Genomic DNA, 23,561 nt, shown 5'->3' with positions numbered 1-23,561 from the left:
TAAATTAGGAAACTTAAAAACACTTTCAAGATATTAATTTCCTAGATTAGTAGACTATCTACAAACTACCCAAAAGCGGCTATGAAATGTCATTCAAAGGGATTTCTCTTGAGGAAGAAGAGACCATCTCATTGTACAGCCGAGCCTGGAACTTTCCATGTGGCCTAGGTTGACCTTGAATTTATCACCTTGCTGCCTCTGCCTCAGAGCTGGGATCACAGGCATGCCTCAGCAATTCTCCACATGCTTTTATGTACTAAGTTATTTTCCTTTTTCACAAGTATATGCATACTCACTTAGGCTCCGTAGAAATACACTTTTCTAATAAGTCAACTGGATAAATCAAATTTGTAACAATAACCGAGAACCAACCTTTGCTTAATTAAATATAACAAGCAGCTACTAAGAAATAAGGACTGTGCTCTGTAGGCCACGGGGAAAGCATGTCACGGTAATGCCTGGCAAGCATTTAACTGGCTCTACCACAGAAGAGAAGGCGCTGTCTTACAGAACACCTCAGTTTCTATGCTGTGACTACTCCTTTGTTGCCAATTCCATCAGGAACAGCTGGCTATAGAAGAGGGAAGAGAAAAGCAGTGTCATGCCACAGTGAAGTCTTTCCATCAGAAAGATATAGTTGCAAAAACCCCAGGAGCAGAGGGAAAAGTAAAAGCTGTCCAGTAACTGTTCGGTGCACATGCTGAGGACATATTGCTGTTGTTTTCAATATAATGTATTTAATTGTAACTTATCAGGCTCAATATTTAATAATCAAGACAGGTGTGGTGGCGCAGGCCTTTAATCCTAGCACTCGGGAGGCCTCTGCCTCTGTGAGTTCCAAGTCAGCCTGGTCTACAAAGCGAGTCCAGGACAGCCAAGGGAACACAAAGAAACCCTGTCTTCAAAAATCAAAAACCAAAACCAAAAAAAAAAAAAAAAAAAAAGCCATAGATCTTCATGACTTGATTTTGATTCCTCTAAACCCCACATGATAGGAAAGAGCTGTCTGTCTCCTTCTGTTAAGGGACAGCTGACTCCATTTTTTTCTTACTTGAACAATGTTAAGCTTTGATCAAGTCCTTAGCTAGAGGTCACCTTGGTTTTTCTTTGATTTGTTCTTCCTCAATCTTGTGAATTGTATATTAATTGTAAACTGTTTTCATTCTCAATTCCAGTGAGAATTGATTGACCACGGTATGTTAACTGTCTGACCATAAACTCATAACATGTACATTTCCCATGATCATAAAAATAACTGCAAAATTCTGATTTGTTAGTTTGTTTGCTTTTCGAGTGTGCTTTTTCTGTGTGTAGCCCTGGCTGTCCTGGAACTCACTTTGTAGATGAGGCTAGCCTCAAACTCAGAGATCTGCTTGTCTGTCTCCCAAGTGCTGAGATTAACTACATGCACCACCACCGGCAGGCCAAAATTCCAATTTCTAAAAATCACCCACTCACTCGTTATAAAAGGGTTCTCTTGCTTCTGGTCTACACTGCTTCATTTTCCTGCCAAAGAAGAATGTAAGCCTGGCCCTGCTGTAAAAATAAAATTTTGCCTTGCAGCAAGTTAGTGTTAGCTTCTGGTTTTGACAAGATAACACTTCAAGTGAACCCTGATTTCTCTCTCTCTCTCTCTCTCTCTCTCTCTCTCTCTCTCTCTCTCTCTCTCTCTCTCCTCGCGTCTCTCTCTCTCTCTGTGTGTGTGTGTGTGTGTGTGTGCGCGCGCGCGCGCGCGCGCGCGTGTGTGTGTGTGTGGTGTGTGTGTGTGTGTGTGTGCGTGTGTGTGTCTTTCTGTCTCTGTCTCCATCTCACACATAAACAAACAGACAAAGTTAAACTAATATGCTTCAAAGCAACCTTTGGGAGTGGCGGGGGGGGGGGGGCAAAACTGGTGAGTGCTGGCTTACAAGAACTGTTTTATAAACTGCATATTAAATAGAATAATAACAATATGTTGCTGTTGTTGTTATTATTATTATTTGGTTTTCAAGACAGGGCTTCTCTGTGTAGCTTTGGCTGTCCTGGACTCACTTTGTAGACCAGGCTGGCCTTGAACTCACAGTGATCCTCCTGCCTCTGCCTCCCTAAGTGCTGGAACTGCAGGTATGTGCCACTGTGCCCTACTGTAAAGAATTTTCTTAAACTGGACCGGGTAACACTCATTTATGATCCCAGCACTTGCGAGGTGGAGGCAGGAGGATCAGAAGTTCAAGATCATTCTTGGCTACATATTGAGTTCAAGGTTAACCTGAGCTAGTAAGACCCTGTGAAAAACAAGCAAAAATTAATCCCCTGGTGAGTCAGGAAAGTGATAAACTTGAGAGTATCAGGCAAACTGTGTCCTTACGGGTAAAACAGATAGCACCTCATATAAAGGAGTTGAGTGTTTTCTTTCACTCAGTGAATGCCCCACACCTAAAAGCACATTATGGCTTGTGGAAGGCTGGCCAGTTAAGTCTCAAGCCAGACGGCCCTGGTTTTATTCATCTATAAAAAGGATGTCTTTGTGTTCATTTCTTTTATACATTGTGCAAATAAAAAGTCAGGTAAGTAAGACAAAAGTACAAGTAAGTTCTATTGAGACAGAAAATCTCAATATTTATGAAATCAAGTCTGCAAACCAGAGGGATCATGGCTGTTACTATAAGGAAAACCACCATAAGACTGTGACTCATGCCCCACTAAGGTGGGGGATGGGGAGACCATTTTACACCCAAAAACACTTTTTGAAAATTTTAAGATGTGTGTGATGCGCACGCCTTTGATCCCAGCACTCGGGAGGCAGAGGCAGGCGGATCTCTGTGAGTTCAAGGCCAGCCTGGTCTACAAAGGGAGTCCAGGACAGTCAAGGCTACACAGAGAGACTCTGTCTCAAACAAAACAAAACAAAACAAAAACAACAAAAAAAGAGCACTGGCTGCTCTCACAGAGGCCCCAGGGCCCATATTCCCAGCGTCTACACAGTGGCTCACAACCATCTATAACTGCAGTTCTAGAGGACCTGATGCTCTCTTTCTGGCCTCTGCAGGCACCAGACACACACACGGAGCACATGTGTACATGCAGCCAAAACACTCGTGCACGTAATTTTTTTTTAGAAAATAATTTTAATTAAAAAATATTTGCTTTCTGCTGGGTGCTGGATGCCTGCTGTTGAAAAGGGCAAGTTCACGAAACCCGAGGAAGTGGTGCTGGTCCTGGCTGGATGCCACTCCAGACACAATGCCGTCACCATGAAGAATGTTGATGATGGCACCTCTGATGGCCCTCACAGCCATGCCCTGGTGGCTGATGGCACCTCAGACAGCCCTCACAGCCTTGCCCTGGTGGCTGATGGCAACTCAGACAGCCCTCACAGCCGTGCCCTGGTGGCTGATGGCACCTCAGACAGCCCTCACAGCCGTGCCCTGGTGGCTGATGGCACCTCAGACAGCCCTCACAGCCGTGCCCTGGTGGCTGATGGCACCTCAGACAGCCCTCACAGCCGTGCCCTGGTGGCTGATGGCACCTCAGACAGCCCTCACAGCCGTGCCCTGGTGGCTGATGGCACCTCAGACAGCCCTCACAGCCGTGCCCTGGTGGCTGATGGCACCTCAGACAGCCCTCACAGCCCTCACAGCCGTGCCCTGGTGGCTGATGGCACCTCAGACAGCCCTCACAGCCGTGCCCTGGTGGCTGATGGCACCTCAGACAGCCCTCACAGCCGTGCCCTGGTGGCTGATGGCACCTCAGACAGCCCTCACAGCCGTGCCCTGGTGGCTGATGGCACCTCAGACAGCCCTCACAGCCGTGCCCTGGTGGCTGATGGCACCTCAGACAGCCCTCACAGCCGTGTCCTGGTGGCTGATGGCACCTCAGACCGCCTTACAGCCGTGCCCTGGTGGCTGATGGGACCTCAGACCGTCCTTACAGCCATGCCCTGGTGGCTAGAATTGGCTGCCCTCCCCCAAGAGTGACAGCTGCCATGGGCAAGAAGAAATTCCAAGAGGTCAAAGATCAAGTCCTTTGTGAAAGTTTATAACTACAATCACCTCATGCCCACTAGGTATTCTGTGGCTATCCCCTTAGACAAGACTGTTAACAAGGATGTCTTTAGAGACCCAGCCCTGAAATGCAAGGCCAGGTGGGACGCCAGGGTCAAGTTTGAAGAACTATACAAGATAGAACAAGAACAAATGGTTTTTCCAAAAGCTTTGTTTTTAGGTATATTTCATTTCAATCACTAAGAATTAAAAAAACAACAACACGGAAACCCTGTCTTGAACCCCCTCCAAAAATAATCAATTAATTAATTGAAAAACAAAAAATAAAATATTTAATGAAGTATGTTGTGGTGGTACACGCCTTTATAACCCAGCACTGTGGAGGCAGAGGCAGGCAGATCTTTAAGTTTGAAGCCTGTCTGGTCTACAGAGCAAGTCCAGGACAGCCAGGGGTACACAGAGAAACATATATATATTCAATGCGCATAACAGCAAAAGAGTTGGTGAGCTTAGATTTTTTTTTGGTTTTTTCCAAGACAGGGTTTCTTGGTGTAGCCTTGGCTATCCTGGACTCACTTTGTAAACCAGGCTGGCCTCAAACTCACGGAGATCTGCTTGCCTCTGCCTCTGCCAAGTGCTAGGATTAAAGGTGTGTGCCACCACCACTCAGCTTAATATATTTCATTTCTTATCTACTCTGAAAAGTGTGGAAGGAAAGTTGTTTGTGCGTTTGTTACTAACCATGTTAAAGCTGGAACAATGGCTCCATGCTTCAGAGCACTTGTTGCTTTAGCAGGGCCTGGACTTCAGCTCACAGCTGCCTATAACATCAGTTCCAGAGCTTTCAATGCCTTTTCTTTTTTAATCGCATATGATTTTTTTATCTGCAGGCATCAGATCGCATTATAGATGGCTGTGAGCCAGCATGTGATTGCTGGGAATTGAACTCAGGACCTCTGGAAGAGCAGGAGGTGCTCTTAACCACTGAGCCATCTCTCCAGCCCCACCTTTTTTAAAAAATCACTTTAATTCCTGGTCATAGCCCCATCCCTCCTCACCTCCCAGTCCCACACTCTCTCCCCTCCCCCTCCCTATTCCTCAGAAAAGGGGAACGCCTCTTTCCATCCACCCCAGCTCATCAAGTTGCATCAGGGCTACGCTCTTCCCCTGTGGCCTAGCAAGGCAGTCCACCATGGGCAGCTGATCAAATGGCTTGCAGCAGACTCCATGTCAGAGACAGCCTCACCCCCTCACTACAGGGCCTACATGGAGCCTGAGCCACATCAGCTCCATCTTTGTAGAGGGCCAAGTCCAGTCCATGCAAGGTCCTTGGTTCTACACCTTCTTCTGGCCTCTGAGGATACTTTGTACACATAGTATACAAACTTACATGCAGGCAAACAAACACATAAAATATAAGCAACAAATCTTTAAATAAATAAATAAAATTAACAAGGTTAGGTAATCAATTTTTTTGGTGTTTTGGTTATTTGGGGACGTTTTGTTTTGTTTTGTTTTCCGAGACAGGGTTTCTCTGTGTAGCCTTGGATATCCTGGACTTACTTTGTAGACCAGGCTGGCTTCAAACTCATAGCACTCCACCTGCCTCTGCCTCCCAAGTGCTGGAATTAAAGGCGTGTATTACCACACCCGGTTGATAGTCAGTTTTTTTAAATTTAACTTTCAGGAACCTACTCAATCTTGTCAAATGGGTTTTTTGTTTTGTTTTGGTTTGTTTTGGTTTTTGGAGTCAGGATTTCTCTGTTTAGCCTTGGCTTTCCTAGACTCACTATGTAGACCAGGCTGGCACTGAACTCAGTGATCTGCCTGCCTCTGCCTCCCAAGTGCTGGGCTTAAAGGCGTGCACCACACACCTGGCTATGTCAAATGGTTTTTTAATGTTGGGCCTGGTAGTTCAGCACCTTTAACTTCAGGACTCCGGAAGCAGAGGCGGGCAGATCGCTGTGAGTTTGAGGCCAGCCTAGTCTATGTAGTGAGTTGAAGAGAAAATTATAAATATTAATTATATTTATGTACACATATCTGTGCCTTTGTGTGGATGTATGCACAGAGTGTAGGTGTCCTCAGAAACCAGAAACAAACATTCAGATCCCCAAGAGCTGGAGTTACAAGTGCTTGTGAGCCACCATATAGGTGCCGGGACCTGAGCTCTGATCCTCCAAAAGATGAGCAGGTGACTTTAATTGGAGAGCCTTCTTGCCAAACCTTTGTCTAAAGATTCAACCTAAATGTAATGTCCAAAGAAAAGAACAGAAAGAGACAGACAAAACATGGGGCAATAATAACCAAACATTACACAGAACTGCCATGTCGCCACTAGGCAGTAAACAAAGGAGAACCAGTAATTATGACTTACACCTCTGTAATAGCTGGTGAAGCAGCCAAAAAAGTCAGACCACACAGGAGACTATCATTAGTACCTATTCATACACTCCGCATCAAGATAATTGTTTCCCGAGGACCACTATGAGGGAGGAAGCACTGAGAGCCATTAGGGGTGCAATGGTGCTTCAGCCATGGACACTGAACTGAGTGAAGGAACCGTCATGTTTCTTCTGAGAAAGAAAATGTGCTGAGTAGCCTCTGCTATATAATTCATCATTATTTGATTGCATTTGCTTATGGTGGCCCCTGATAAAACAATGTCAAATTGACTTCAGTGTAAGAAGGGCTCTCACATCGGCAGGCCACAGTTACAGGGACATCTTAGAGCTCTCCAAATGGTCCTCTTCTCATCTGACTGTACTCATTCAGAGCAGAAGGGGAAGAAAGCCTTCTACGACCAACTAACTTCACACAAATGTGTGTATATGTTTATGTATGGGTGTGTGTGTGTGTGTGTGTGTGTGTGCGTGCCTACATGCACATGTATCTACATTTCTATACTTAGGAGGTGTGCAGACAGGAGGTCAATGTTAAGTGTCTTTCTCGATTGTTCTCCACTTGACTTTTTTTTTGTTTGTTTGAGACAGGGTTTCTCTATGTTATCTTGGCTGTCCTGGACTCACTTTTTAGACCAGGATGGCCTCAACTTATAGCAATCCTCCTGCCTCTGCCTCCCGAGTGCTGGGATCAAAGGCGTGTGCCACCACGCCCGGCTCCAACTTTACCTTTTTAGACAGATAGTCTCACTGAACCTCAAGTTGACTGTTTCACCTGGACTGACCAACAAGGGACTGCCTGTCTCTACTCACCTCCTCTCAGCTCTGGGGTTACAGGAGCATTTCACTGTACCTGGCCTCTTGGTAGGCACTGGGGATTTGAACTCAGGTCCCAAGCCTCATCTTCACTATTTTTGCTTGACATTGCCTTTCCCTTTTAGGTGGCTTTCAGACATCTAGAGCTGATAAACTACATGTTTAGTAGTTTTTGTTTGTTTGTTTGTTTTTAAATTGTGTTGTGTTCGTGCATGTGTGGGTGCATGTCTGTGCAACTGTAGGTGCCCCTGTGCCATAGTGTATGTACAGAGGTCAGAGGACAACCTCAGATGTTCATTTTCACCTTTCACCTTGCTTGAGACTGGGCCTCATGTTGTTTATTGCTCTGTACCCCAGGCTAGCTGGGCCAAGGGCTTTTAGAGAGTTTCCTGTCCCTGCCTCCCATCTCACTGGGGGCACTGAGATTACAGACACATGGGTTTAGGCATCTGAACTTAGGTCCCTCAAGCTTCTGCAGCAAGCACTTTACCCACTGAGCCACCATGCCAGTCCCGTAGGAGGAGGAGTGGTGGGGGAGGTTCATAAAGATCAAGCGGGCCTTGAACTTGCTATGCAGCTAAGGATGACCTTCAACTCCGGAGCTTCCTGCCCTTGCTTGCCAAATGCACTTTTTAAAAATAAGTCAGTAAAATATGATGGAACACAAGAAGAAAAGCAAGTTCCAGGATATACAGATATTTATGGCAGGAAGCAGCAGGAGAGACAGAGGGAATCCAAAGAAACAGGCATTCACACCCAGAGAAACTCCCAATATTCCTTTGTTTGTTTGTTTGTTTTATTTTATTCAAGACAGGGTTTCTCTGTGTAGCCTTGGCTGTCCTGGACTTGCTTTGTAGACCAGGCTGGCCTGGAACTCACATCAACCTAATATTTCTTTGTCTGTGTGGACCCTGGAGTCAGTTTCCAAACTGTCCATAAGACTCTATGACCCTGAAAAGAGACCTGTCTACAAACAAAAGTCCATAGAGCAGCTGACAGTGATGTGCTGACCCCAAAGGCTCATTTGGTATAAGCTCTTGGATTCAGGCACAGGGACTGAGACTCAATGCCTGGATCATAAACTCTGTAAATCTCCTGGAAATGAGCTTCGAGGAATATCCATTTCTGCTATAGAACAGAATTGAATCATAAAGATTCATGATTATAAGGAATCAGATTGGGTATGTTCACAGAGGCCTCAGCATCCAGGAAGTAGCATTTATGAGCTTGGCTGTGAATCTGTCACGGGCTCGCTAAGTAGCTTCAGTCTCCCTGGTGCATATGTAGCTGGCCCAGCTGGGGCTGGCACTCTACTGTCCACTGCACAGCAGCTGTGTCCCCAACGTCCTCAGGCTGGGTCTCTAATCTAACAACCATCTGGAAGTGGGTATTGCTCAATTTACAGATGAGGACACTGGATCTGAGTTTGAGCAAGCACATCATCAGCTAGCAAATGGTGGCACCAGGCTCTCTCAGCCGCCTCTCGCTGACTCATTAGGCATAGTTTATATAAAGAGTGCAATAGAAGCACGCCTTTAATCCCAGCACTCGGGAGGCAGAGGCAAGTGGGTTGCTGTGAGTTCGAGGTCAGCCTGGTCTACAAAGTGAGTCCAGGACAGCCAAGGCTACACAGAGAAACCTGTTTTGAAAGAGAGAGAGAGAGAGAGAGAGAGAGAGAGTGCAATTTATGACAGATAGACAGACAGATAGAAGTCTGATGGATAGTGATGATAGATAGATAGATAGATAGATAGATTGATTGATAGATAGATGATTGATTTCTGTGTGTGTATAATATACCACACTGAGAGCATAAACGTCAATGAGTAAACAGATCAACTCAAGAGTAAACAACACATAGTGAAAGCTAAAGGCTACACTTAAAGACTATACATAAAACATGAAGAGAAAATTTGAAAGCTTGTGGTGACTGCTGGAAATCACTGGAGACTCTTAAATTTTTCTATTGAAAGCATCTTAACATAGATAATAAACTGCCTCTAAGGGATAGCGATCCACATAGACCCGAGCTGGGAAAGACTGTGTGTTCCCTTCCACACACTTCCTCTTGGAAGCATTAGAAAAAAGTGTGATTTCACAGATTCATAATTGCTGAAAGGTACAGAGGAGTGCACTGTACCAGTCAGCTTTGTGCATGCTTAGCTTTTCCATAATTAAAGTTGTAAAAGAAGGGGCAAAGGGGGAAGAAAGGTGTATGGGAATCTACCTAAAATGGGAAAAGGTGATACTTGAAAACAAAAAAGAAGTCTGAAAGAATAACCAATCATCTCAGGAGCAGAAGATATGGAAGAAAGAGACAGTGCTCTCCTTTATAGCAGAGAGCGCAGGCAGCGTGGCAGTGTAGGCCCACAAACTCCGCCATTCAGAGGCTGAGAACTGCTAGTTGAGGCCAGCCTGAGCTACATAGAGGGACTCTATCTCAAGCCCCCCACCTTTCTCTAAGAAAATAATAAATCCAGCAGGGCTTTTTTTTTTTAAGACATAAATAACCATTACAAAATTTACAGGGAAAGGTCACTATTTTTCCACCTAGAAAAATAACAATATAGGATTACAACAAATGTTTAAGTAATTGTGGGACAAGAGCTGCATAAAAACTTAAGGGAAATGAAAGTGCATCCCTCGGGGGTTATAATATACACAGTAATATCACTTGAAAGCAGGCTGTGATGAGCCAAAGATGAAACTGCATGCCCTGAACTAACCACCAAAATAACAAGACAGGACATTATAGCTAACAGTCTGATAAGAGACATAAAATGGATACATAAAATTCTTTAAAAGAAAAAAAAAGAAAAAGAAAAACTCTTTAAAAGGGCCGGGCGTGGTGGCACAAGCCTGTAATCCTAGCATTTGGGAAGCAGAGGCAGGTGGATCACCGTGAGTTTGAGGCCAGCCTGATCTATAAAGTGAGTCTAGGACAGCCAAGGCTACACAAAGAAACCCTGTCTCGAAAAAATGAAAAACTATGGGCTGGAGAGATGGCTCAGAGGTTTAAGAGCACCGTCTGCTCTTCCAAAGGTTCCAAGTTCAGTTCCCAGCAACCATATGGTAGCTTACAACCATTTGTAATGAGATCTGGTGCCTTCTTGTGGTGGGCAGGCACACGTGTGGGCAGGATACTGTATAAATAATAAATAAACCTTTTAAAAAGTGAAAAAATAATAAATAAATAAATAATTAAGGAGTAAGCTACCATACCCAGCAAGGATTTTTTAAAATTAATTAATTTATTTAGTTTTTCCAAGACAGGGTTTCTCTGCGCCACTACGCCCGGCTGGCAGGATTTTTTTTTTTAAGACAGAGTTTCTCTGTGTAGCCTTGGCTGTCCTGGACTCCCTTTGTAGGCCAGACTGGCCTCGAACTCACGATGATCCACCTGCCTCTGCCTCCTGAGTGCTGGGATTAAAGGCGTGTGCCACCACACCCGGCTGGCAGGATTTTTTAAAAAAAGATTTATTTATTATGGATATAACATTCTGCCTGTGTGTGTGCCTGCCCTCCAGAAGAGGGCATCAGATTCTAGTATAGGTGGTCGTGAGCCACCATGTGGTTGCTGGGAATTGAACTCAGGACCACTGGAAGAGCAGATAGTGCTCTTAACCTCTGAGCCATCTCTCCAGACTGGGTCACGGGTTTTTAACAAAATTCTTTTTACCATATTCTTCAGATACTCAATTCAGGTGGCAAAAAAACAAAACTAAACTGCAACAAGGTCACAAGAAAGTCTTGCTATCCCAAATGTTGTTAAGTGACAGGCAGTGTGGCTCAGTGGCAGAGCGCTTCCTCAGCATTTGAAAGGCCTGGGGCTGATCCTCAGGACCTCAAAAAGCAAGCAAGCAAATAAAAAGTGGGGAGGAGCTCTCGGCTGTGAAATAGCACAGCCACTTTATAAAACAGTTAGGAAGCTTCTTTAAAAGCTAAGTGCAGGCCTGCTACGGTGGTACACCTTTTCACCCCAGCACTCAGGAAGCTGAGGCAGACAGATGTCTGTGAGTTTGAGGCCAACCAGTCTACACGGTTGGTTCAGGCCAAAAGGACTACATAGTGAGACATTGTCTCAAAAACAAACAAACGAGTTAAGCATAACATATTGGATTTTCAGGGCAACGAACTAGTCTGTGTGATTCTATAATGACCCTGAAAACACAACATACAAGTGATATTAGACAGACCGAGCAGCTGTCTTTAGGAATAACACACACATATGGCATGTAACTACAATGAAAGAAAAAGAGGACATGAATTTCAAAGAGAGCAAAGTGGAGGATACGGGGGCAGGAGGAAAGGAAGGGGGAAATGATGTGATTGTATTATAATCTCAAAAAATTAAAAAAGAAAATGCACATTAATTCACAGTCATAGAGGGCAACCAGTTTATTAGTTGGCAACGGAAGGGTGATGGATTACAAGAGGCTTAGGCAAACTTTGGGGACGACTGGTGAGGAACACTTTATAGGCTATAGTGACTCTTCCCCATGAACGTAAGGTGAAATGTCGGATTCTGTACCTTATAAACTTAATAGTTTGTTATCTGTCCGTTACACCCCACAAAAATTAACTTTAAAGGATGGCTCCAACATCAAAAAAGATGTGATTCTAACTTTATCTTCTCTGGCCATGCAGGCTGGGCTGGGAAACTGAGCCAAGAGCTCGGCCCCGCCCTGCTCCGGCTGAGCTCCAGTGCCAGGGCTTTGCAGGCTCTAAAAGTGCATTTCACAAAGGCAGTCGGAGCAACCCGGCTCCCCACTCCAAATCCTTATCACCCCTCCTCATCCTGGCCCCACATTTAAACAGCTACAAGACATTAAGTTCTTACAAAAGTCCAGCTAGCTTCCCTCAATCCCAATCCTGAGAAAGACTTCAAATTCAATAACTGTAAGAAAGATTTTTAAATTTATAAAAAGAAAATGATAAGAAGATGCCAGATAAAGATACCAGATGCCAGATGTGATATTAGAATATATGAGGTTTATTAAATGAGCATGGGGGAGAAGGAAAGGGGGAGGGGTACCCCAGAAAGAGAGAGGGTTAGAGAGGGGTGAGGTAGGTGTGTCCGTTTATATACTGGGCAGGGCCATGCCCCCATGGCAAGTAGGCAATGGCATCACAGGTAGGCCCACTGAAGCAGAAAAAAAGCTAGCACACAGAGAACCATTTTACAGTGTGTACAGAGCTCTGCAAGAGGGAAGGCCCTACCAGAGAGTTCAGTCATAAGTCATGTTATTTCTTCTCTTTGGCAAGTGTAAATGAGAATAGGAAAACACTCGGCTGTCACATTATCTGTTATAATCAGGTTCAGCCACATGGAATAGAAAAATTTAGTTGTCTGCATGCAAGGATTTACTCCCTTCACTTTACAAACAGTCAGGTACTATTTGGCTGGTTCTTTGAAGTTATCAGGGACTCTCCCTTCTGTCTTCTCTGGCGTATGACTTCCATCTTCAAGGTTACATGATGGCTGTGGAAGTTCTGTTCTGAGAGGCAGCAGGGAGCTGGGGGGAGGGGAGTAGCTAAGGGAGACACAGCCAAGCTGCAGGCAGCAAGGGAGCTGAGCACCACTCCATCAGAAGGGCAGGCGCCTGCTGACTGGGGCCTGCCACAGGGCAGACTCAGGAGCGGGTAGGGTCTGGAACAGCACAGCCCTGGCATGAGGGCCCCATCTTCAGATTCTAAGGCTTCTCTTTCCCTGAAGAGCTTCTGCAAAAAGAGCATCTCTGACATGCGGTAGCCCATGTGGTGAAAACTGACCATGGGGCCTGCACTGATGGTCAGCCTCAAGCCTTCAGTTTCTCTGAGCACTGAGCACGTGCAGTCACTAGGCTGTGAGCACACAAAGCCACACAGTTTCCAGGTTCTGGGGCAGAAAAAGAAAGAGGGCTTCTTGCCTATCATCATGTTTTTGTTTTGTTTTGGTTTTTGGAGACAGGGTTTCTCTGTGTAACAGCTCTGGCTATCCTGGAACTCACTCTGTAGACCAGGCTGGCCTCGAACTCACAGAGATCCACCTGCCTCTGGCTCCCAAGTGCTGGGATTAAAGGCATGAGCCACCACCACCTGGCTCATGTTTCTTCTTCTTCTTCTTCTTCTTCTTCTTCTTCTTCTTCTTCTTCTTCTTCTTCTTCTTCTTCTTCTTCTCTTCTTCTTCTTCTTCTTCTTCTTCTTCTTCTTCTTCTTCCTCTTCTTCTTTTGGTTTTTGGAGACAGTATTTCTCTGTGTAGCCTTGGCTGTCCTGGACTCCCTTGTAGACCAGGCTGGCCTCAAACTCACAGTGATCCTCCTGCCTCTGCTTCCTGAGTGCTGGTATTAATGGTATTAAAGGCATGCGCCAGCCCACCCACCTGGCTCATGTTCTTAAAGTGTTAATGTATACACAAGTTCATAAAGGTGAGCGATCACGGAGGTTGATGCGGGCCTATTCAATGGAGAAGGCTTTCCTGGCGTTGGCTCTCTGGCTGCAGTACTCCCAGAGCTGCTTTGTCCTGTTCAGCCACTCTGCGCTCCCCTGCCGCTGTTAGTGACGCCAAAGTGAATTCAACCCCACTCCATTCCCTTAAACACTCTAGAGGCTCCTAAACACAAAATCTGGAGACCAGGAAAGGACAGTCCTAGACTTTGGTCCTGCCCAGCTTCAGCACTTAACTCTAATTACTGGAGTAGCTCATCATCTTTGTTTAAGAGAGACGTCAGCAGGGTGTGGTGGTGCACGCCTTTAATATCAGCACTCGGGAAGCAGAGACAGAGCTCTTGAATTTGAGCCTAGCCTGGTCTACATAGTAAGTTCCAGGACACCCAGAGCTATGTAGAAAGACTTTGTCTCAAAAACTAAAAAATGGGGGCTAGAGTGATGGTTCAACAGTGTAGAGCCCTGGCTGCTCTTGCAGAGAGGCCCCAGGGTAGATTCCCAGCACCCACATACTCACAGCCATCTGTAGCTCCAGTTCCAGGGGCTCTGACTTCCACAGGCACCAGGCATGCACATGGTGCACACACATAAGTGCAGACAAAATACCCACATGCACAAAACAATAAATCTAAGAGGAAATTTTTAAAAACTAAAAAATAAAGCAAAATATACTTTAGATAGAATTACACATATAAAGCAAATAAATCTTCCTCCTTACACAGCAGTGCTCCCTCGGGATCATCAGAGTTTCTGGTATATCTTTCCAGAATCTTCTACAAAAGTGTATTCTCTTTATTGCATTGTATTCTGTTTTTTTGCAAGAATTTTACTTATAAGTAATTCACTTAGTAACAATAATGACTGATAATGCATAAATGCATCGTATTTATATTGAAATCAGAAGCAGAAAATTAAAACAGCTAAAAACAGTAGAAGTGGACAATTCTTCCAGAGTGCAGTTTTTGAAATGACCACCAGGCGTCAGAGCTGCCAGACGGAATCCCTGGCTACTGGAAAGTTACAAGAGGGAAAGCGGCCACCAGAAAAAAAAAGTGGGTGACTCCTCCCTAGGCAGCTGCTTTGGCCCTTTGGCCCAGTGTCTCACTCGCTGGCCTAGGGGTGGTCTAGGAAAGGGAACCTCAGAAAAAACACTGGGTTGTCAGTCTATGCACTCACATTCAGCTGGCCTCCCTTGGATCTCTGGAGAAGCTGTTTAAAACTGTCAAACCTACGTGAGAAATACAAACTGGTCAGGCAGAGCCAGTCCCGTCACTGCAAGGCTGCCTTCTGATGTCAAGACACCTTTCCTGTACAACGTTGGAGAACAGGAGGGGCCTCGGCCGTAGCCATCCTGTTTCAGGAGGAACATCCAGTTCTGGGTAGACAGCTCTGTGTAAGCAGGACGCCAGCCCTTGCCACTTCCTAGTTGACTTAGCACATGCTTCCTGTGCGAGCTCAGGCTGCCATCTCCAGATGCTGGCAGAGAAGTGCCAGCTTCCACAGGAGCACAGAGGCGTCCTACTCACAGTCTCAACCTGCTGTTCCAAGGAGGTTATGCTGCTGCCCTCCCCTAATGTTCTCTTAACTGGCCCTGGGTACCCAGCTCAACTGAGTGGACACCTTGTTGGGGACAGAGAGACTCCTGGGAGCAAGCTTCCTCCTGCACCTCCCTGGATTGCCAGTATCCAGAGGGGCACAGGGCCCAGTTACAGAGGGCTTCAGTAGGAGGACCTTCATCCTGGGAGGGTGCAATGGACCCTGGGAAGAACAACAGAAATGTTGCAAAGAGGCAGGCAAATGATCACATGGTGTCCCCATGAGCATTTGTCTTGGGAGTTCCTTGGACCACATCCCACTTCTAGACCCTGGATGATGGAAAGATCCACACAGAACTCAGACCCCCTGCATATTGCGGAAGAACTTTTGTCTCCTATGCCCGTGGACCTGTGAAGGGGGGCGGGGAAGTCCTAGTAGCCTTGCTCTGTAGGCCATATCAAAGCAGTAGCTATTATCCTGCACCGTAGGGACGGGGCGCGCTGGAGGAGAGGCCTGTCCTTCTCAGGCGATGGTCACTCTAGTTCTACTTGAGATTGACTTCCATCCTTTCTGACAGGCAAGTTAAGGTGACCTTTTTATGTGAGTTGCGTCTCTATATCTACTAAACTGGTGTGTCCTATATAGGCCACATGAAGCAACCATAATTATTTTAGTCACTACACACTTTAAGAGCTATATACATAATTTAAAGTGACACATCTGTGATGCCATACACATAGTAAAGATGCTGGTTATTATTAAAACATCGGTTCTATTCGCACTCAAATAAGATTCCACAGGATGTTTGATGTCCCATACATAATGTACGAGCCAGTGCTTCATGTAATAATATAAAGGGGATGAAACAATGCTTACACTGGGGTAGACTTTAGCTTACCATGCAGCTGTTGCTTTGATGTGGCCCACAAAGGAGTGGCAACTAGGATCCCCCTCCCCCACTATCCTATCACATGTGATGCATGAGGGCTGGAGAACGCCTCTTGTAAGGTCCCCCACACTCCCGCCCTGATGGTAATGCTGAGAACGTCCTCCAGGAGGCCAGGGAAGCTGAGCCAATCCAGCTGTCCCTCTTGCTGGGCACTGCTTCAAGTGCTTAGTGGCCCTGGATAATACTGGACCAGCCAGATGCCTGGAAAGCCAAAGAGCATCCAGACCTCAGAAAAGCCTCCCTTTCAGTCACAAGTGCCACTTCATTGAGCCATTCAAATGGCGAGGGTCCCAGAGGCCAAGAGAGATTCCACAGGTCCACGTGGACCTGAGGTCTCCAGGCTTCCAGATCCTTTGGAATAGGAGCAGTGAGTGCTGAGAGGGGAGAGGAGGGAAGCAGCCCTACCTTACTCAATCAAATACCTGCTGGCCCACCCTCCAAATTACTCATGCTTCAGGCCTGTGAGTCATCCAGAGGTGGGCGGTCATGTTGAGTCTGTCACGTGTGGCACCCTAATGACAACAGCTCCATCCTCTGCTAATCTTCCTCCTGAAGTGACCCCACCTCCAAAGGCCAGACAGGCAAAGGCCAACTTCCCAGTCCCCAAAGTTTCCTCTGCAGGACCATGAGGCGTGTCCCTTCTAGAGAGTGAGTCAGGAAATTGCTGAGGTGCTCGTACAAAAACAGCACTTCCTGCATCAGACGCCAGCCTGGCACACAAGAAGTCAGACTAAATGCTCAGGCGGGCTCTGGTCACAAGCATCCCTCCCACATGGGCAGGTGGCCTTCCTCATCTACAGCCCAACAGCTTCTGAGGTGGTGACAAATAGCTGTGCCTGTTGACATGTAAAACACAGGGAGAAGGAAGCACTCCTTAGCAGGTCTCTCAGCTCAAAGCTTTCCTCACCTGCCAGGAGAAAAGCAAACTGACCAAGGAAATGGAAGTAGAAAGAATGGCTTCCCTGGTTGCCTGGGTGGCTCGTGACATTTCAATTACCTTCAGTACCATACAGCTGAATTAGTTTTAACCTTACAGAGCCTCCTGGATTTTTTTATAGTTAAGAAGCAGAGATAGGATGGGGGAATCCTTACCAATAAAAACTGTCCCATAAGCAGCACTCTTCAGATTTGGGCGGGCAGAGCAAGGCATCTTTTATTCAAGGAGCCATGTCAGTGGGGCATTTTAAGCACCCTTTGCTTCTCAGAGGAGCATAGCACATTTTCTCCAGCACTTTCCTTGTGATTGTGGCTGGGTCACAATAGAACACTTTGAGACAATCCTACCTAAGAAATTCATGTTCGTTCTCCCTCTCTCTCTCTCTCTCTCAGCTTTTTGTTTTGTTTTGTTTTTTGAGACAGGGTCTCTCTGTGTTAGCCTTGGCTGTCCTGGACTCGCTTTGTAGAACAAGCTGGCCTTGAACTCACAAGAAATTCCCACTGTACCACCTTTTGGACAGCTTTACCCAGGGGTCTAAGTAAGCTGATCTCAGGTCTTAACAGCCTGGGTGAGAGGCAGGAGGAGAAGGGTCCCATTTCTTTTTGTTCCCTTCCTCTTCTTCCTCTTTTTTTTTTTTTTTTTTTAAGATTTATTTATTATATACACAGTATTCTGCCAACATGTGCACATGCCTGCCAGATCTCATTACAGATGGTCATGAGCCACCATGTGGTTGCTGGAAATTGAACTCAGGACCTTTGGAAAAGCAAACAGTGCTCTTAATCTCTGAGCTATCTCTCCAGCCCCCTCTTCTTCTTCCTCTTATGCTATAAAGACCACTCTCAAAACGTGTCAAAGGCCTCACAGTAAACACAAACACTCAGATTCCCTCTTCTGGTCCTGTGCTGTGGGTTGATGACTGCTGCGACCTTCAGCACCTGCAGATGCCTGGAGCGGTACTCATACCACCCTTCTAAATGTCCTATGTTCTTCTGGTCCCAAGCACTGGGCTTTCTAAAATGCCCATTTCTTTTTTAAATAAAGCCCACATGTAATAGAAACACAAAGAAGAAATAGATCACCTTCTTTCTTACTCGCCATCAGAAATGCAAAAGTTTAACCACAAATACCAGCTGATAGTCAATCTACGGTCTGGAATAGTGGAGACTGAGGTGAGCAGGATCACGTATCTGTTGGGGCAGACGCCACTGTTTACACCAATCGTTCATCTTGCAGACATTTGTAATGAAGTCTTTGAAAAGAAAAACCAGGAATCTAAATTCTGGTTTTGTTTTGCCTTTAAGAGAAGGTCTCAAGTAGCCCACACTGGCCTCAAACTCACTGTGCAGCCAAGAGTAGCCTTGAACTCTCTATCCTCCTTTACCCATCTCCACACCTGTCAGAGATCAGAGTCCTGTGTGCACTCTCTGATGTGTGTACACGGACTCCTGGCTTGAGCATTGTCATCAGGTCATTACTTTGCTATGTCTTTACTGGCTGGCAGCAGTATGAATAAAGACAGAACCACCACCCTGGAAACCAAGAACCCAAGACTGGTAGATCCAGCTCCAATACCAGCCCACGCTTCCCCTGAGCAAGACAGCTCATTGTTTTGTACCTCAGCTGCCTTGTCTCCAAAGTTTAGAAGTCCAAAATTCCTTCCAATTCTTAATTGCTATAGTGTTTGACTGAACAACTCTTTTTAGAAGGCCAGTTCCTAGAGAAACCCTATAAATGTAACCAATGTGATAAAGTGTTTGCTTGTCAAAAAAAAAAAAAAAAAAAAAAGAAGAAGAAGAAGAAGGCCAGTTCCCATAATTAAATCTAGAAATGTGGCAGAAGGGAAAACAAAACAAACAAACAAAAAACTGAACCCTGCACCACAGCAGGTTCTATGTGCATCAGAGACACAGCCTGGCTGTGGCAAACAGTTGGTTAATAGGACCACAGGAACAGAAAAGCTTTCATCACACAGATCTCCTGGAGGATACCACCCACCCACCAGGAAGCACCATCACTAAGTGGGAAGTCCTTCTATGCAACAGACCCTCTTGGGTACTTTGAGGCCAACTGCAGAGTTTCAAAGAAATGTTCTGAGTCAGAGTAAAAGTGACCAACAGCTCTCCCCAGCTGGGTTTCCTATTTAGCAATTCACGCCAGCCTACCTGAGTATTGTCCTTTGTCACTGTCACTTAGTGACTTCTGGAAGATACAGTCACACTAGGAGAGGCTCATGTGATTGAGACCAAAGCCCACTTGTACATAGTAAGGACACAGCTTGGCCCCACACAAGTGACTTGGATAGAAGAAACGATACCTTGTTTTACAAAGAGCATAGGAAGGAAGTAAAAATATTAAGCTGGAAACTTCTCCCTGTAGCAGTTACAATACGCAGAACAAATGAAAGCACTCACTCTCTCGTGGTTATATTAATCATGTAACTTAGCAAAACAAAGGCCCAAGGAACGATGGAAACTTGTGTGAATTATAATCAGGTACCTCTTCACACAGGCCTTTCTGACATCATGATTTAGCTCCAAGTGACAAGAAGAGGGTATGTGGAGCCCCCATTCCTGAGAGAGTTTGTGCATTAGTTAGGAACAACAGGGCCTTTTAATTTTGCTACTAGCAGCTGCCAGCAAGAATCCAGTGTTTTACAGAATGATTACCTTTGGTCCCCAAACCAGCTGCAATCCATGCGTTCAGCTCTCAGTGCCCTAAAGGCATTTTCTTCACTGTGTTCTGTCTCTACCTGCCTTTTGGTAACTATGCTGTTTGTTCTAAAAGCCAGGCTGTGCTACTCTAAAGCCTCTAGACAGTCTCCCGCTTCTGCCTGGCATGCTGCCTACCCTGATCTTGAGAGCAGCTGATGCAGGTCTCACCCTTCAGGGTACCACTCAGACAGCCCCTCCCTCACCATCTGACGCAAAGTATCTGTGTCATAGGACCCAACTTTAACTTCCAGCTTAGCATCCCATGCCACCTGATGTATTTCCTGTTTCTTTTTTCTTTATTTTGGGTCTTCCTTAGAAGACAGAATCTAAAACAAGCATTTAAAGTGATATGAGCTTATAAAAATATAAGCTCCATAGGAACTCAGAGTCTGTATCTTGTTCACCACCTATTTCCAGGGCCTACAGAAGTGCCTTAGATACACAGCAAGTGCTTTAGACACGGGTGACAGAATAGAGGGGAGCTGGGTGGACAGAAGCCTGCAAGGTGGAGCAGGGTCTTCCTCAAAAGCCCCAGAGCCTACTTATGGAAGACAGACCTTGATAAGACAGGACAACCGCTTCCAAAGTGCATCAAACCATCTTCCCGAGATGCCTTTAAGGACAATCTCCACAGAAAGTTAGGAATCAGCACGTGAGGAAAATCACAACAGAGGCACAAAGATTGAGAACACAGAGCCCGGGGAGATCTGGTGTGACTGATGTAAGGGTCACAAAAATGAGGCCAACTTCTAAGTCTCTAGGCACTGAGTTGTGACTTGCATGCACAGAGAACCATCCAGAGTTCCAAGTGGCATGGCTTTATACCTTATCATGATGAGTTCCAAGTGACATGGCTTTATACCTTATCATGATGAGTTTGGTAGTGCTGACGGCAACTAAGTAGAAAAAAAGCACAAACCGTTTAGGAGGCTGTTGTTCAATCCAGATGAGCAAAAATTGTAAAGAAAATAAAATATTAATGGCAACGATAACAGATTTGTAAGCTTAAAAAGGAGGCAATCTGGCTGGGTGGTGGTGGTACACTCCTTTAATCCCAGCACTTGGGAAACCAAGGCAAGTAGATCTCTGTGAGTTCGAGTCCAACCTGGACTACAGAGCAAGTTCCAGGACAGCAGAGCTGTTATACAGAGAAACCCTGTCTCAAAAAAACAAAAAACAAAACAAAGAGGAGGCAAATCAATTAGAGCTCAGTGACCCATGAGATATGGAAGTAGAAGACAGGATGAGGTTAAAGAAGCTTCCAGTGTCCAGTTTGTGTCCGTGGGAGAAACTTTGATGTTCTCCTCAAAACAAAAGGCTCTGAAGCTGCCGGCCTCTCCTGTGATGCAGTGGGCTCTGTGCCTCTGGCTTCTGTGAGCGGGTGGATACCGGCCTAAGTGGTCAACTATGTGCCTAGCACAAAGCTTGTTTCTCTGCTTACGAAGCAAGCCTGTACAGCAGTCCCTCTGCTGCGGCTGTGCCAGACCTACAGTGCTGATGACTTCTCTGCTAAGGACACACATGCGGTTTCAGTTCACAGCCATTTCTGGAGGCACACGCTGGTCCATCACCACAGAAGCGTGACTATTGGTCTAAATATAGACATGCTTGTAGCCTCAGAGAAACAAAAGACCAGAAGTCAAGCTTCCAGTTACTTAAAGGAAATTTTAAGGTGACAAAGTTGATAAATCAATGAGTGTTATACTTTCCCTACCTGTCAATTTGTTCTAAAGAGTAAGCTAGGACTATCCCACCTACGTTTCACTTCTCTTGACCTTAGTGGCTAAAGTTGCTCTTAGCCCCTTGCATAGCCTTAGCCCATTGCGAGGTATTCCTGACAATCGTCACGGGACATTTCACAGTTGCTAACTACATTCAGAACAAGTGTAGCAGGCTGTCTGTGCAGAAATACTGCAGAGACCCTTGAGTTCTCCTCCCTGCTCCCCTGGCTTTCATCTGTAGCTCCCATCTGCAAGGTCACCAAGTTAGAACAGCATGGGCACTGGGACCTGTCACCTTGAGACTGAATACTGGTGTTGCCATTTATAAGTTATATGGTTTGGTCACAAGCCTTTCTAAGGTGCAGTTTCTGCCCTCATTAAAAAAATTGAAGTGGCACACACCTTTAATCCCAGCACTCAGGAGGCAGAGGCATCCCTGTGAGTTCGAGGCTAGCCTGGTCTACAAAGCGAGTCCAGGACAGCCAGGGATACACACAGAGAAACCCTGTCTTGAAAAACAAAACAAAACAAAAACAAAAAAATTGAAGAGCCAGCCAGGCATGGTGGATCACACCTTTAATCCCAGAACTCAGGAGACAGAGGCAGGCGGATCTCTATAAATTGGAAGCCAACTTGGTCTACAAAGTGAGTCCAGGACAGCTAGGACTACAAGAGAAACCCTGTCTGGGGGGGGTAGGGGAGCGCAAAGAACCCTCCCGCCCAAAAAAGAAAAGAAAGAAATGAAGAAGGGAACTGGAGAGATGGCTCAGTGGTTAAGAGCACTGGCTGCTCTTCCAAAGGACCAGGGTTCAATTACCAGCACCCACATGGTTTCTCACATACTGAAACTCCAGCTCCAGAGGATCCAACACCCTCACACAGACATAGACAGGCAGAATACCACACACTATATATATAGAAAATGAAGAGCTGAAGAGATGACTCACTCAGTGGTTAAGAGTGCTTGTTGCTTTTGCAAAAGATCTGAGTTCAGTTCCCAGCACCCATGTCAGGCAGCTCATAGCTGTCTATAACTTCAGCCCCAGGGAATGTAGTTAGCAACTGTGAAATGTCCCATGACAATTGTCAGGAATACCTCGAAATGGGCTGAGGCTATGCAAGGGGCTAAGAGCAACTTTAGCCACTAAGGTCAAGAGAAGTGAAAGGTAGGTAGGATAATCCTAGCTTACTCTTTAGATTCCCTCTTCTGGGCACCCCAATATACATGGCATACAGTCACACAAAAACATACTTTTTTTTCAAAAAACAATGTTAACGGCTTACCTTATGAGGGTAACAAGATGATTAAAAGTATTAATATTGATAAAGTTGATTTTTTACAAAGCACCTGGCACATAGCAAGCACTCAATAAATATAAGCTACTATGCTACTGCCATGGTACCTGATAGCTCTGGGATGCTTCTGGTGGGTCTTGCCATAAGACACTAAAGCTCTAGGAGTTGTGGAGAAGTAAAAGCCAATGTCCTTCTTTCTTTTGTAATATGACACCAACGAGATAACAAAGAGCTTACATCTGTGTGTTCTGAATTTACTGAAACAGCTGACCTTTCACCTGCTTCACCCCCAATCCCTCTCATGACACCCACTGCCAGAAGACCTACGAAAGAAATCTCACACCCCTAAGCTAGAAGACAAGCAAGAGAGACCAAGGCCACGCAGCCCTCCCTTTTCTAGGACCCTACAGGGTCAAGTGGGTTCAGCCTGGCTCCAGCTCCCTCAGGATGCACTTGGCCCATCAGTCCTTCCCTCATCCTCAGCAGACTCCAGAGTCTCTCTTCTCAATCTCTGTAAATTGAATGCTGAAGCTTTGAAGTGAAGCAGGCGCCAGCTGTACTGAAGGCTGGCAATGGAAAACAACTGTAAACTATTGAAACACACCAAACCCAAGACTGGAAAGCACAGGCTTTTAGCTTACCCTGATGATGAAGTGCCTGTCTGTAGCCCAGCACCGAGACAGGGGGAAGAAAATGAAAATCCAAACGTGACACCATTAAACCAGCACTTAGGAATAAATGCAACAAAGGATGGGGAGGTTCTTATATAGAAAATCATGA

This window comes from Acomys russatus, chromosome 6, assembly GCF_903995435.1.
Source record: "Acomys russatus chromosome 6, mAcoRus1.1, whole genome shotgun sequence".
NCBI lineage: Eukaryota > Metazoa > Chordata > Mammalia > Rodentia > Muridae > Acomys > Acomys russatus.
The sequence above is the reverse complement of the archived record's forward strand: the minus strand, read 5'-3'. Positions refer to the sequence as shown.